This window comes from Chrysochloris asiatica, unplaced genomic scaffold (assembly GCF_000296735.1).
Source record: "Chrysochloris asiatica unplaced genomic scaffold, ChrAsi1.0 scaffold00223, whole genome shotgun sequence".
Classification (NCBI taxonomy): Eukaryota; Metazoa; Chordata; class Mammalia; order Afrosoricida; family Chrysochloridae; genus Chrysochloris; species Chrysochloris asiatica.
Window position 1 is genome coordinate 1,581,460 of NW_006408741.1, and position 7,719 is coordinate 1,589,178.

General features: G+C 40.8%; 1 pseudogene; it reads left to right on the forward strand.

Annotated features, from left to right (window-relative positions):
* The first annotated feature begins 1,540 nt into the window (after positions 1-1,540).
* Positions 1,541-3,100, forward strand: LOC102839903 (annotated as a pseudogene).
* The last annotated feature ends 4,619 nt before the right edge of the window (positions 3,101-7,719 follow it).

A 7,719-nucleotide genomic window follows, 5' to 3' on the forward strand; every position in this document is an offset into this window, starting at 1 on the left:
CCATCGAGTCCATTCTGACTCATAGCAACCCTGCTCAAGGTTTCCAAGGAGTGGCTGGTGAGTTTGAACCACTGTTTACCATGATGTTATTTACTGGTTCCGTTGTGAGGATTTTTGTTCTCTTTACATTGAGGAGCAACCCATACCGAAGGCCATGGTCTTTGATCTTCATCAGTGAGTATTTTAAATCCTCTTCACGTTCAGCAAACAAGGGTGCATCATCTGCGTATCACAAGTTGTTAATGAGTCTTCCTCCAATCCTGGTGTCACATTCTTCTTCCAGCTTCTTAGATTATTTATTCAGCATACAGATTGAATTAGTATGGTGAAAATATACAACCCTGGTGCACACCTTCTGATTTTAAACCGTTCAGTGTTCCCTTGTTCTGTTCGAACAACTGCCTCTTGGTCTATGTACAGGTTCTTCATGAGCACAATTAATTGTTCTGGAATACCCATTCTTCACAATGTTATCCATAGTGTGTCATGATCCACACAGTCAAAATGCTTTATATAGTCAATAAAGCACAGGTAAACATCTTTCTGGTATTCTGTTTTCAGCCAATGATACCCTAGTTCCACATCCTCTTCTGAATCTGGCTTGAATTTCTGGCAGTTCCATGTTGTTGTACTGTTGCATCTATATTTTAATTATCTTCAAAATTTTTTACTTGCATGTGATAATGATGATATTGTTTAATGGTTTCTGTATCCCATTGAGTCACCTTTCTTTGGAATGGGCACAAATATGGATCTCTTCTAATCGATTGGCCAGATAGTTGTCTTCTCATTTTCTTGGCATAGATGAGTGTGTGCCCCAGCACTTCATCAGTTTGATGAAAGATTTCAGTTTGTATTCTGTCAATTCCTAGATTCCTGTCTTTCACCGTTGCTGCTTTCAGTGCAGCTTATACTTCTTTCAGTATCATCTTTCTTGATTATATGATATCTCTTGAAATGATTGTACGTCGACCATTTCTTTTTGGTACAGTGATTCTGAATACCTTCCATTTTGATGTTTTTTGCATCATTCAATATTTTGCCCATAGAATCCTTCAATATTTCAAGTAGAAGCTTGAATTTTTCCTTCAGTTCTTTCAGCTTGAGAAATGCTGAGTATGTTCTTCCCAGTTGCCATCTATGTTGTTGAAAAAAGATATTGGCAATAAATAAGTAAGTCTGGCAAAATTCTTGCATGTGATCCCTGGCATCATTTCTACCACCAGTGGTGGTCATATTTTCCAACCATTTATCCTTCTTCTTTGTTTCCAATTTTCACATTCCAATCAGCAGTAATTATCAATGCATCTTAATCAATTTTAGACTGCAGAAGTTGGTAAAAATCTTCAATTTGGGGTTGATGCATAAATCAAATAAAAATGAAATTAATAGACAAGTCGTTAGGAAACAAGATAGTGATGTTGAGCATCTGTCTACAGTTCCAATTTGTTTTTATTATGGTAAAAATGTTTATAACACCTCGACCACCTCTGTTGCTTGGTGGCTCCATCAGTCTGTCCATCCGTCCACGGGTGCCATCATGGTGGACATGGCCAGTCAGGTACTCCTGGACTCCGGTCTCACCATCCTGTCCCAGCCACTCATGTACATGAAGATTCTCATCTAGGTGGGATATGAACCTCTTCCTCCAACAACAGGACAAATATTTTTGGGCGGCAAATCTGCCAGCTTCCTGGTCTCTTTTGTTATATGCAGCACATTGCAAGCATCAATGGGAAGTCTGAGTTGTTCATAGACTTAAGTCCACGACTGTGCTCAGGTTCCTTGGAACTGTGGTCCATAGCAAAGTGTTGCAGCTTTACCAGGACTCTGAGAAGCCTGAGGATCCAGGTTCTGGGAATGCACAGAAAGATGTCTGATCTTCCTCTGACTGAGTTATCAAGAAGACAACACAAGAGATGATGGCTCGCTCTGCTGCCACCCTTATCACACATGTCTTATACATGATCACTCTGAGATCAATGGTACAGTTCACTGGCTAAGAATCCAAATATTGTGGTCTTTATGAATCCGTGGTGACCATTTATCGAGAAAAGGGCATCCTAGGATTTTTTGTGGATCTTATTCTTCGCATCTTAGGTGACATCATTTCTTTCTGGCTCTATATCTCACTATCCTGCCTCATCAGTACCTATGCACTGGATAGTGGGGTTTCCACCATGAACAAAATGAAGAGTTATTCCCAAGCTGTCACAGGATTTTTTGCCAGTATGTTGACCTACCCTTATGTACTTATCTCTGGACCAATAAACAACATTCTTATCAACGTAGAAAAGATTGAAGTTGTCAAGGACTTCATCCTTCTTGGATCAACTATCAACACTCACGGAAGCAGCAGTCAAGAAATCAAATGATGTATTGCATTAGGCAAATCTGCTGCACAAGACCTCTTTAAAGTGTTGAAGAGCAAAGATGTCAGTTTGAGGACTAATGTGTACCTGACACAAGCCATGGTATTTTCAACAACCTCATATACATGTGAAAATCGAACAGTAAATAAGGAAGACCATAGAATAATTGATGCCTTTGAGTTATGGTGTTGGAGAAGAATATTGAAAGTGCCATGGGCTGCCAAAAGAACCAACAGATCTGTGTTGGAAGAAGTGCAGCCAGAGTGCTCCTTGGAGGCCAAGATGACCAAACTTTGTCTCTCATACTTTGGACATATTGTCAGGAGGGTCCAGTCGCTGGAGAAGAATATCATGTTTGGTAAGGTGGAGGGTCAGAGAAAAAGAGGAAGACCCCCATGAGATAGACTGGCAAAGTGGCAGCATCAATGGGCTCAAGCATGGCAACAATAGTGAGGTTGGTCCAGGATCAGGCAGTGTTTCATTCTGTTGTGCATATGGTCGCTATGAGTTGGTACCGACTCGATGGCACCTAACAACAACAACAATTAATCTTATGGCTGTCAACAACTGTGGGCTTGCTGGTGGGTTCCCTCTTTACTCCGCAATATATACTTGGATAGATTGTTGGTGCATGCTACAGAAAGGGGGAAATATGAGCTAAGGAAATTGTTTTTCCCAAAGTCCTCTTTGGGGAAACTTATTGTTATGACCTGAGAATGTTAGTTTGAATTTGTAGGGCAGGGACAGTGACATTTATATAGTCCCAGATGCACAGAATTATGGAAAGGAATATTGATTTCTACACAGTGTGGCATGATTTTTTAATAATCATGTAATCTTGGGGGAGAAAATACAGCAAAACATTCACCAATTTAAGTTTCTACATGTAAAATTCAGTGACATGGATTACCATCGCCACTATCCTTTTCCAAATGATTCCATCATTGTTATCAGAAACTCACTGCCCTCTAAACAATAACTCCCCCTTTCCTCATCCCTCCCATCCCTAGAAATCACTGATAATATTTGGTTACAATAGGTTTGCTTATTTCATAGAAGTGAGAGCTTACAATATTTGTCCTTTTCATTTCAATTTGCCTAGTTAGCAGGTCTGAGGCCAAAGGGTTCCAGGTCATTCACCTTTCTTGGCCAGAACTCTCGAGAAGTGTCCTAAGACTACCTTATTTTAGATTTTGATTTTCTTCCAATAACTGTTACTCCATTGAAATGGTCTCCATGACAGAAGTTAGCCCTGTGCTGTTGCTTATCTTCACTTGCCAGCACCTTGTCTGCTCCTGAATGTCATGCTTGCACAAACATCTTTTCAACAGCTAGTTAGTTGCTCCCAGCCCCAGGAGAATCATCCGTAGATTAAATAAGACTGCTTTTCTCTATGTGCAGGTTTCCAGTTCAAACATATCTTGTGCACTCATGACATCCAGTGGTCAGAAAAAGTACATGCAGGTTTCTTATTTTTTATATTAATTTCTCATATACTGCCCCATGGTGCAATCACAAAGTTTTGGCTAGTGGAAAGGTAAGGGAGTTCCAGGAGACAGGAATGAGCTCCATGGCTCCCCACCACATTATGGGAATCTACCTGATAGATGAGAAGAGTCCCACAAAATTTGCTTGGACACACAGAAGACTGCATTTCCCAGGTCATTGAATACTCAGTTATGGAGAAAGTGAACATTTTTTTTCAACTTGCCTTTGTATCAACTCTGACTCATGGTGGGCCCATGTGTACCATAGTGGACTAGTGCTCCATAGGGTTTTCAGTGGCTAATTTTCTGGAGCTGGATAGCCAGGCCTTGCTTCAAAGGCACCTCTAGGTGGACTCAATCTGCCAACCTTTATTTTTTTTTTTTTTAATGTTTTATTGTGAATTATGTGATAGTTTACATGGGAGAACATTAGTTTTACATTCATCCTATCATATATCGTTTCATTGCCATGGTTACAATCCCCTCCATGCAGCATCAACCAACCAAAGTTGCAAGCCTGCCCCCCAGTCATCAACACACAGCCCCTCTCCCTTTCTGTGTCTAAAGTCTCCAGCTGCTCCATCTCTCCACGTCATCATCTCTGGCTCCATATCAGGCATCACTGCTTCTCTGGGTAGGGTCCTGCTCTCCACTCTTCACCCTTGATGGTCCCAGGGACCTCTGCTCCTAAACTGCAAAGTTAATCACTCCCCTCCTTGCTACAAAACGTCTACCTTTATATTTCCAACCCTCAAACTCAGTCTTGATAACAATTATTCACTATTGTATCACAAAAGACCTGTCCACATTTCATTTCATCAGCCCTGCCTAGACAGATTGGATACTAGTCCGTGGAGATTCTACCTTCCTCCACACCCTTTGGATCTAGGTTCCCTCTTGAAAGCTTGTAAGCCAGTCACTTCTTGCCTTTGTAGTTCCCCCTCCCTCATTTTGGGGAGCCAATGTCCAAGTTGCCCATCCCTGTCTACTCTGTGTTTAATCTGCCAACCTTTTGGTTAGTTGTTCTTATGTGCTGTTGAGTCAGTTCTGACTCATAGTGACCCTATATAGGGTTTCCAAGGAGCGACTAGTGGGCTTGAACTGCCAACCTTGTGGTTAGAAGTCCAGTGCTGATCCTACAGCACTACAACAGGACTCTAACTTTTGGTTAATAGCTGCGTGCATCCACTGAACAACGCAGAGATTCTGACATAGTTTTAGAGTCCTTGACATTAGTAGAGAAAGAATATTGTTTAGACCAGAAGCAGATTTTCTCAAATGAACAATTGAGAAATTGAATAATTTCTCATTTTCACATTTGAGAAAATCTGGTTTTGACCTAAACAACATTCCCCCAAAGCCCTCCCCAGGTATTTTCATCATTTGTGTGTATCTAACTTGTTAGCCCAGTAGCCATGGGAATGAATGCAAAGAAAAACAAGATAAAAGAACCCATTAGGAAGGGAGAGTTAATTTGTCTAAGGATTCTCTATTGACATTTGTTTAGCCTGTGATGACAACTCAGCAAACAGAACTCCTTGCTCCAAATCTTTGCTGCAAGGTCTGTCATAACATTTTACTTGTAACTGTCCTCTAGAAAGAGAATGAATTTGGACAGCCAGAGTGAATCAATTACGCTAAAAAGAACTCTCAAAACAACAGTTTCTCTGATGTGTTTTTTTGTTCAGACCTTCCAGGGCACTGATTTGCCATGTTTTCTTTAAAAGGAAAAAACAGTGAGTGGTGTATTTGTTGTGGGTCCCTTCTGCAATAAAACATCCTTGATTTGACATCCATGGAGACGCTGTTTAGCATAGATGAATGTTCCAGAAAAGTTGAGCTGACTACTTTAAGCCCCCATTACAAATATGTTAAGTATTTTGGAATGAAAAGCTTCCTTCAACTGAGTGCTCTGTTCTCTGCCCACTTACACAGAAGATGTTGAATGTGATTACAAACATTATTTGCTGGGCTGACGCAGTTGTTTCCCTAAAAGCAAAGTGATTGGGCAAGGTGTTATAGGGTCTGTAATTTACTTTAGAATTCTTGCACACGTTCCATATATGTGATTTAGTTTGTTGTTTGTTCCGTTTGTATTTTTGAGAAGGAAAGTCAGTTTTTTTAATTTCCCCCACAAAACGTGTGAAGGCAGGTTTTAGAGAGCTGAATTTCTTTGGTGAATCATGATGCACCACAATAGTTGAATCTAAGTTGTTGTTGTTACGTTCCTTCCATATATTCAGGCTCATAGTGACGCTGTACAGAGTTTCCCAAGCTTTAAATCTTTATGGGAGTACAAAGCCTCATCTTTCTCCCACAGAGTGGCTGGTGGGTTTCAACTGGTTAGCAGTCTAGTCCCTATACTACAGCACCACTAGTATGTCTAAGTATATTGTTGTTGTCAACTGCTGTCTAGTCGGTTCCGACTCATAGTGACTCTGTATAGAGTTTCCAAGGAGTAGCTGGTGAGTTTGAACCACCAACCTTGCTATTCAAACAGACCTTGAGGTCCAGTACTTATCCTACAGCACCACACCAGGACTCCTAAGTATTGTTACCTTTAATCTAGAGTGCCTAGATGGTGCTTAGCTGCTAGCTGGAAGGTTTCAGTTCAAATTCACCAAGAGGTGCCTTGGTATCAAAGGCCTTAGCATCTGCTTCCAAATAATCATTCACTGAAAACCCTATGGGGCTCAAATCTACCTTGACACTAATGGGATTGCCTGGATAGCACCTGGAAATAGTTCTAATGTACTTCTCCGTGGCAGCCAGCTCTCCTAAATTGGAAATGAAAAACTCCAGAGGTGGTTAGAGCCCACATTTGGAAGACTCATCAAAGGTGCACTTTCTCTTTAAGGTCCCTGGAGGACTCAAAAGATTTTTCTCTTGTCTGGACTGCTAATCGCAAGATCAGCAGTTCAAACTCACCAGCCACTCAGAGGAAGAAATAGGAAATTTCTGCTTCCATAAAAATTTAGTCTCAGAAATGCTGTATAGTGTTGCTGTGAGCCGGAATTAATACAATAGCAGTGAGTCTGATTTAGTTTTACTAACGAGAAAATCAGTGATTCAAATCCAACTGTGGCACCACAGAAAAAAGGCCTGGAGGTCTGCTTTGGTAAAGATTGCAACAAGAAAACAATATGGGAAGACATGGGATCACCAAAAGTTGGAATCGACTCCAAAGCAATGGGTTGGATGTTTATTTTGGCTTTCTTTATCTCCAGTCAACACTCGACATCTTCTTATCACAATGGGAGCAAAATATCATTTTATTATGTTTAAATGGGTGGTGTTGAAGCAGCTAGAAATGCTGTCTAGACTCTAGATGTTCCGCCCAAGTATAAACAGGATACTCCGTGAAGCCACTTATGCAATTCAAAAAAAATTTTTTTAAATGAATGAGAAGTTTTAGGTTCACAGAAAAACTATTTGGAAATTACAGAGAGCTCCATGTATTCTTTCTTCCCCCTTTACACCATTTTTCCTCTTAGTAACATTTTGCTTCTGGGTGGCACATTTGTTACAGTTGATAAATCAGTATTAATACATTTTTATGAACTGGAGTCCATAGTTTACATTACAACTGTTTGTGTTGAACAGTTCTGTTGGTTTCAGCAGATGGGTAATGTCATGTGTCCCCCATTACAGTGTCATAGAGAATAGTTTCACTGCCTTTGAAAGGCCCTGGGCTCCACCTAATCCTCTCTGCTCCCCGCCCCTCCACCCCTTATCCCCTGGCATCTACTGACATTTTCAATGTGTCTGTTGTTGTTGTTGTTGTTGTTATGTGCCATCGAGTCGGTTCCGACCCATAGCGACCCTGTACAGGGTTTCCGAGGGTGTAAATCTTTACGGGA